This window comes from Lactuca virosa, chromosome 4 (assembly GCF_052849685.1).
Source record: "Lactuca virosa cultivar CGN04683 chromosome 4, Lactuca_virosa_CGN04683_v6, whole genome shotgun sequence".
NCBI classification, from domain to species: domain Eukaryota; kingdom Viridiplantae; phylum Streptophyta; class Magnoliopsida; order Asterales; family Asteraceae; genus Lactuca; species Lactuca virosa.
Genome location: NC_136429.1, coordinates 441235467 through 441244213, shown reverse-complemented (window position 1 = coordinate 441244213; position 8747 = coordinate 441235467).

The window sequence follows — 8747 nt, the reverse complement described above, 5'->3', positions numbered from 1 at the left end:
ACACATGGTTGTTTGGTTCAACTTGTTTTGCCATCAAATCTTGATGTCTTCAGTATAATATCCATGTATTTTACTTGCTGGTCTATGGTCTTGGTGGGATGTTAATTCTGTCAAGCATATTACATACTTTTTCTTGCAAATAAAATGTAATATAGTAGTAAAAAGGGGATTGATCCACGGGAAAATGGTTGTATTCAATCACCAAGGCCACCCAATTGAACAAGTAAAATAAAACTAACTAACTACAATTAAACTAAGAGACGGGTTTTGTGAATTGTTTGAAAAGTAAAATACTTGAAGAATTAAAATGCTTACAATTAAGCAGGATACTGAGATGCTCAAATATCGGATACAATTGATCAACTAAGGCAACTCAACATAATAAATATTTGTTTGTCTACAATTAGGATTCAATATATAAGCTTATCATTTAACCCAAATTGGTTATACCAATCATGAAGCATGATCTGCCAAAATTCCTCAAAGGTAGTATGGAGGATGGGGAAGCCCACGACACACCTTATTAATAAAAATCAAGGATTCAATTAAAGCAATTGAACCAAATAAAATTGATTAGACTTAAGAATGAAGGAATTCCCAGTTCCCGGAGGATGTCAATGCTTACACATCTATAAAGGAGTCATGATCCATAAACTATAGATGATTCACAACATCATAAATCCCTTATTTTAAGCAAATTCAATGATTCATTGCTAAATCAAAGAAAGAGACCAATAATTGCTCATCAGGTACCAAGCTCATAATCAAAGTATTAAACAAGCAAAATAATTATGAACTAAGAATCATAAACATGAGATAAATGATAAACAAACATGAATCCTTCAAAATTCACAAATATTAAAGCGTTTTAGCCCAAGTCAACCAAAATAAAGTAATTAGCAACTCATGGCAACAAGACAATAATCATAAAAGTGTTTTAACAACAAGGATATAGCAAATACTATAATAAACATAACATGAATGTTCTAGCTCTCGAAAAACTCCTCCAAGCTGATCCAGTAGTGTCAAAATCAATCTATGGGCTACAAGACCTAACCCACAAAGTAAATGATGGGTCAAATGAACAAAATGCCCCCAAGAAAGCAGTTGCGTGGGTACCCGCGCACTGTTGTACGGGTGGAGACCTCACCCTCGCAAAAAATGTTGAAATGCTATTGGCTCATTCTTCCACTACTCCACCCCACTACTTTAGATTCCATTGGTCCCCTCCACACCCCACATGATTCAAAATAGACCAATCATCTTCAAGCATCAAAATGGATAGTCCAAGCCCATCTTCAAGAGTCCATGACCAATCCACGTCTTCAACACATCAAGCCCAATTCATCTAAAAATGGATCTGCAAATCCCAACAACTCATCGTAAGACCACAAAGCCCAACAATAAGCTAATCCTCAACCGCAACGACACTCGACAAACTTAAAAAACACCTTATGCAATAGATAAAGTACACGATACGACCCGAAATAAAGAAGGGAAAGAATATGCATTACAGTAACAACAAAAGGTTAAAATGCTAAAATAAACTATATAAAAGAAGTAAATAAAAAAAGCTATCAAATCACCCCAAGCTTAAACCTTACTTGTTTTCAAGTAAGAACAATACCAAAATGAGCTCGGGATGAACTAAGCTAAAAAAGGTAAAAGAAAGGTACCATAGAAATTGGTCAACATCGGTCAACATGGTAAGAGTTAGTCTTTTATGGACCCTACACGCCTTCCAAATGTTCCCCACTTTAGAGCCATAAACCACATTTTCGAACAACTTGAAGGGCGAATAGACCCCGTATGAATGAGGCAGTTAGTAGAGCGTACAAGACAAAGGAAACAGGGGGATACGCCTAGTGGGGTCACTCTGAATTCATCAATACAGACCACAATGCATGAAGGAAAGACTCCTCTCCATACATAATGATTCCTACATTGGTTAGGCCAAAGTGTATCAAAACAAAAACAGGTTTGCAGCACGACCTCGAGGGAAAACATCCGGCTTCAGGGGGTTTCTCCCTTGACTATCCTTTACATTCTATTGTCTCATCATCATTTCCTTTTCTCACCACAATCAAAAAGAAAAATAATAACTCGATCTAATAAATAGACACAAGACAACCTCAATCTTCATTACTAAAGTTATGTTTTCTGTATTCTGTCTTCTTATTTCTCCCCTCTTTTTTTTTCTTTTTTCTTGTTTATTCAAGGGGAGAGAAAGCTTGAACTTGGATTCTTCTTTTCTTCATTTTTCTTCATTTTTGTGGCTTTTCTCTTTAACTTTCTTCTTTGTTGCATTTCTTTGAATCTTCCCTTATTTTCTCGTTTTGTCTTTGCTTTTCCAAATTTCTTCATTTTTTGTTTGTTTTCTTCTTAACTTTATTCTTTAAAGGTCTAAGGAATTTCACCATAAAACATAAAACTCCAATAATATGAAAAAGGAGTAAGAGATATAGGGTAATATGAATACCTAATAATCATTGACTATGTGTCAATATCTACTACAAAAGGGTGGGGTATGACTCAAAAATGAGTGTTACCGAAAAAACAGTGGTCCCAAAAATGTGAATTGGGGGACCCGCCTCAAAGTTCAACAAACACCTTACTGTAAGGTGCGATAAACATAACTAATAGGGTATAAGGCTCGAAGCCGTACATATACCCCCACAAAACTGAACCGTATATACCTACAAAGCCAGCCATATATACTGAGCTAGGCATATATACCAAACCAAGTATATGTACCGAGCCAAGTACATATACCAAGCCATGTATATCGATGCATAAGAGATAATGACTAAAGTATAAAGTGTCGTCATTATAGTATCAAAGAACATTGGAACTTAAAGTAATATTGCTTGTATTATGATTAATGACTGATGGATCCTTTTAATAACAACGAAAAACTATTAAATGGTTATAAAGTACACCAAGGTGTACCTTCGGGTGTAGAACCATTAATACAGAAGGACCTTGGATCTGCTCGACCAAGGAAGAGGCCACCACCTCCGAACATCGACTATAAATAAATGATAAAAACCATATTACAAGGTACGTTGTCTCATATACCTTTCAAATAATGAAATACGAATTCATAATAGGTTATTAGGGTCATTACTAACTTTATCATCGGAGCATTGGCCCAGGACTCTCTCCTGGTCATCGACTTATGAGTTGTTTATGTCTCAAGGTTAATGGCTGGAAGAACTCGATCGTTCATATAGTCAATGGAATACAGACTCGGGGCGCATCAAGTGGCGCCATACATGGGACTCTTTGAAAAATGGTCGACGAAGATAACCCAGTTGTCGATGCGAGTCCAATCACGAGAATGAAAAACCTTGTAGGCCCCAGAGAAACACTGCAGATCGTTACGGTGATGAAAAGAAAGAGCACGACACCAAAAGATCAGATGAGGGAAAGGGGGATAAGTTAGAAGGATCTAATTGCAGAATAGTTGGTAATAGAAGAATCTGAGGCTTTTAAAAGTTTCAGAGCCATGAAAAGACGAAAAATGGAAAGAAATGAACAAAAGACTCATAAAGAAAAAGAATGGGACCAGGTTTCTGTTCATATTAGCCAAATGAAAGACTCGGATGAAATGGTAGAAGAAACCAATAAGCATGAGAAAAAAATAAGTTGAAAAGAAATAAGCTCCGACCCTTCGCACTCTAAAAAAAAAAGAACTCGCGCAAAATCTGAGAGATGTCACAAGGAAGTTTTGGACGGAAAGCAATACAACCAACCCTTCAAGAACATGAATTTCAGCTCACCCTTTATTGGTGATATTAATAATACTCCCATACCAAAGGGGTTGAAAGGCCCGAGAGTGTCAGCATACGATGGAACAGGAGATCCAGATGAGGACGTCTCAAATTTTCAATGGGCCATCAAGATGACTCTATGGATCCAAAACTGTGGAGTTTATACTTAGCAGAAACTTTAAATGGGTCCACCCGATACTAGTAGGCAAGTTTTCCTCCTCGAAGTATAGGAAGTTTTATAGAGTTGTGTCGAAAATTTTGCAACAACTTTATTCAACAGAAGAGCTTCCAACAGCAGGCGCATGCGATAATTGCCCGTCAACAATGTGAGGGGGAGTCTAATAAGGCCAACATCAAACGATTCAAGGAAATCAACATGAAAATGCCGACAAGAGACGATCCCATGATTATATCAACATTTATTATGGCCTCTTGGAAGGAGAATTGTTTCGCAAGCTGGTAAGAAGAGAATGGGTTAACGCAGAAGAAAAGATACACAAGGCCAATAGGTTTCTGAGGCAAGAAGCGGAGAGTGCAGAAAAAGCTAGAATAAAAGGAAAGACGATAATAGGGAGACGAAGGAAAAAAGAATGAGCCAAGCCGCACAACGCACAATTTGCTGGTTGCAATCCATGGTTCAACCAGAATCGAAGAATTCCTTACAGGGGTAAAGGCAGGCAAAACGATTGTTTCCAACCATACCGACAATAATACAAAGCATACACCCTAGAAGTCCAAAAAAGGAGGAAACATCGACAAAAACATAAAAAATCTTCGAGACATGAATATATATTTTGACTTCCATAAAAGTTTGGGGCATGCAATGGACGACAACAAAACCTATAAAAGGAGAAAGAGAAAAATTGAGCACTTAAGACGGGAGGGAAGCATGCTACAAATAAGGAGGAGGAATGGGTATACGATGCTGAAATTTAAATGATACAAGGAGGATAAATTATGAGTAAGCTGATCAAGAAGCGAAAGATAGTCAACATCGAATTCAACCATCATGATCCAATAACATTCGATCATCAAGGGGCTGAAACCCTGATAATCAAGGAAATAGTAGGGCGAACATTGAAACAAAGGATCTATGTAGATAATGGAAGTTTTGTTAACATCATTCATTAGTATTGTTTGAAATGCTTACCGAAGGAGATTGTAAGGGTCGAATTGTTGTAATTAGTCGAAGTATGTTTTGGACTCTTCGAATATTTTGTAATGTATTTTACTAGGGTGCTTTTATTCGAAGCTTTAGAGTCAATGCCTTAGTATATTTTTTGTATGCTTTCAGTTCCCTATAAATAGGGTTATTTACTAAAGTTAGATAAGAACTTTTACAGACTTGTCTACTATTCTTTGTAAAGAATTCGAAAGCATAATAGAGCATAACAAGATCATATTTACATCGTGTGTTCAAATCTCATATTCTTACTTGAATTCATACTCTGATTAATTCATTACTCGATTCATTGATTCATCAATTGGTATCAGAGCAGGAATCATATCTCTGATCTGATTTTCACGCTGTTCAAAAAGTTTTTGAATCAATTTTTTGATTCAAAAGTTTCCGCACTTTTTGAAAGTGAAAAATTGTCTAGATCTTAGTCTGTGATTCGATTCTGCATTTGAATTGTTGAATCGAGTGTTATTCTCATCAATTTGATTTGATTCATCTAGTTTGTTTTCAAATTCTCAAATCTTTTCAAACTTCTCAAAATCTTCTTACGTACAACAATGGCGAGTTTCAATCTCAATTCGATGACCTCGTTTTCTCATCTGCTAGGTTCATCAACCAAAATTCCAATGCTAATCCCTGAATACTATGATCAGTGGGCTGATCGTATGCAGGATTATCTGAATGGTCTGGATGAAGAATTATGGTCATGTATCACTGGAAATGTCAATGTTCCAGTGAATGTTTAACCAATTGGATCATCTTCTACAAATTCTGGAGTTGATAATAAAACTGATCGTCTGAAGAAACTGGAGAAGAGGTGTATGAGGGAACTGCGAGGTGCATTACCTCCAGTTGTGTACAATTATGTTACGAGTTGTACAACTGCAAAGGAAGTCTGGAACAATCTGAAAGATAAATTTCAAGGAAGTGAGAAAACAAAAATCAATTCAGTTAAACAGTGTTTGGTTGAGTTGAAAGATTTCAAACAAAAAGAAGGAGAAACAATTGAAGTTTACTATGATCGTCTGAACGAGTTAATGTATAGGTGCAATCGCTATGGAATTACCAGAACTTCAATGGAATTCAATCTCATCTTTGTAATGGGGCTTCGAAAAGAATGGAGAAGTGTGAGTATGATGGTGAAGAATCAGCAAAGTTTTGATACATCAACTCTCAATGATTTGTATAATCAATTGAAATTGCTGAGGAATCGAAGTTGAATTTGGGAGGTCCATTAGCTCTTGTATCAAAGATTTCTGAGAAAGAAGCTGAAAATGGTGATTCTGAGGAAGAAGAAGGATTCATCATGAATTCGGATGATGAAGCAATAGCATTTTACTCGAATAATCGTGTCAAGAAATTTTTGAAAAAGCCGTTCAATTCGAAGACTAAGCTTTCTAGGGTGAAAGGAAATTCTATGAGTAAAAATGTTGTTGAGGAGAAAAAGAAAGTTAAGAAGCAAGATTCGAAGATAGCTGATGGAAACGGTGAGAAGAAGCTGAAAGGTGATGCATGAATAGATTGTCATTATTGCAATGGTGCGAATCATCTTGCAAATGACTGTATGCTTCGAAAGAAGGATGAGAGGAAGAATAAAGTCAAAGATGAGGCATATTATGCAGAAAAGCTTGAGGTGGTTCGTGCTAAAGCAAAGAGTTTGTCATTGGTTGCAAAGGGTGAGCATGAGGATGAAGAAGGAACTTATCAAATCTGGTCATCCGGGTCAGACGATGAGGAAATAAGGAATCCAACGCATGGGGCGTTGTATGCGAAAATGGAGAAGGACTCAGATGATGAGGAATTAGAAGTGAGGGGACGATGCTTCGTATCCAAAGCAGCTGACAAATCTCCAATGACAACAAAGGTACGTAAAATTCTCGAATCTTTTAATATTCCTACACATGCTTATGATTCTAAACTAATTTCTTTTGATGAGACGGTTACTTATTTTGATTCAATTGTTGTGTCTGCTAGCAATGAGGCCAACAAGTTGTCAATGGAGTTGTTAGAGGTCAAAAAGAGATTAGACATGAAAATAAGCAAAATTGAATGTTTGGAATTACAAATGACAAATATAATGTGTGATAGGGATAGGTTATCGAGTGATGTTAAACTTTTGCTAGCATAAAGAAACATCTATTGTAATTCTGCTAAACGACTTTATAGCAAATTAACTGATTTACATCATTCATGTGATATAAGTAAAGAGCAACATAAGAAATTACTACCTTTCCTAGCATTCGAAAGAGCCAAGGTAGATAATATTTCGTATGATTGTGAGCAAATAATAGCTGATTTTGACAGAGTCCCTGATGATAGATATAAATATGGAATTGTCAAAATTGATGAATGTCTTGATGCGAATGAATTATTTAACATAGTGAATGATACTTTGACTAAATCTGAATAGTGAATGATACTTTGACTAAATCTGAACAAATTCAAATTTTGAAAAAGACTGAGAATTCAACATCTGATTCTCAATCTAATTTTGCTGATATTGAAGATAATTCTAACAATATTAGTGAAATTAGTGAACTTGAAGATGTTGATTGTTCTCAGTTGTCTGTTGTTAATGTTGCTTCAACATCTAAAGGAAAAGAAAAACTTAAGGATTTGATGGTTGAAAATGAAACTGATATACCCTCAACTTCGAAAGTTTATGATATGAACTTCGTGGATCTCAAAGACAGCCAAACTGATGATAGTGATGATGAAGATGAAGTGAACATTTCGAAGGAAAAGAAATCTTCAAAGGAAGAAGAAAGTCCTCGAATTGTGGTTGATCAGGTGTATGGTGATACACAAAAGTTCGAAAAAGTGATGAATTAAAAAGGTGAACACTATCTTGAAACGAATTCAGTTGTTTATCCAAATTTCAAATGTACAGATAATGTCATTTTTCCAAATCAAGTTTTCGTAACTACTGGAAATGTTGAGAAAATCAAACTAGAATTAAAGAAGTTAGTTGAAGAGGATAATTCAAAAACAACTGATGAAGGTTTTTTCGCAAATCAAAGCACAGTTGAAAACAACTTAACAAAGAATTCGTATGTTTTCCAACGTCAAAAACCACAAAGAAAATGGGTTGAAAAATCAAAAATTGAAAAAGAGAATTCAAAACAAGTTGAAAAGGAATGTGAAAAAGTTGTCAAATTAAACTCCAAGGAATTCAAAGATCAAATTGACAAATTTTCGAAGGAAAACAACATTTCAAAAAGACAAGCAAGAAAGAAAATATTTTTGGCAAAATGTTGAGTCTCAAAAGATGTCTGAATCACAATCACCCAAAAATGTTTTCAAAGCTAAAAATTCATCTTTTTCAACAAAACCTCAACATTCATATCAATCAAATCATTCAAAGTCTGAAGTGAATAAACAACCAAGGTTTTCGAAAGTTTCAGAAATTAATATTCCAAGAAAATTTTCAAATAACTCAAAACCAAATCAAAAATTCTTTCAACGTCAACATTTTAAATCAACAGTTGATACATCATATGCTAAATCTTTTATAACAAAATTAAAAGTTGATTTTGTTCCTATAAAGCCAAATTTTCCAAATCAAACGAAGAAAGAAACTATGAAAACTTCACGAGAAAAAGGAATAACGTCAAGGAAGAACATTGATCATTGGCTTGAAGGAAAAGGAAAGATGTATCAGAAAAAAACATTTTCAAAGGAGCAAATTCACGAAGCATATGAAAAGTATGTGAATAATTTATCAAATGGCAGTTCATCGTCTAAGGATTCGAACATATCAGTCAAAGCATGGAAACCAGTTATAAAAGCAAAGA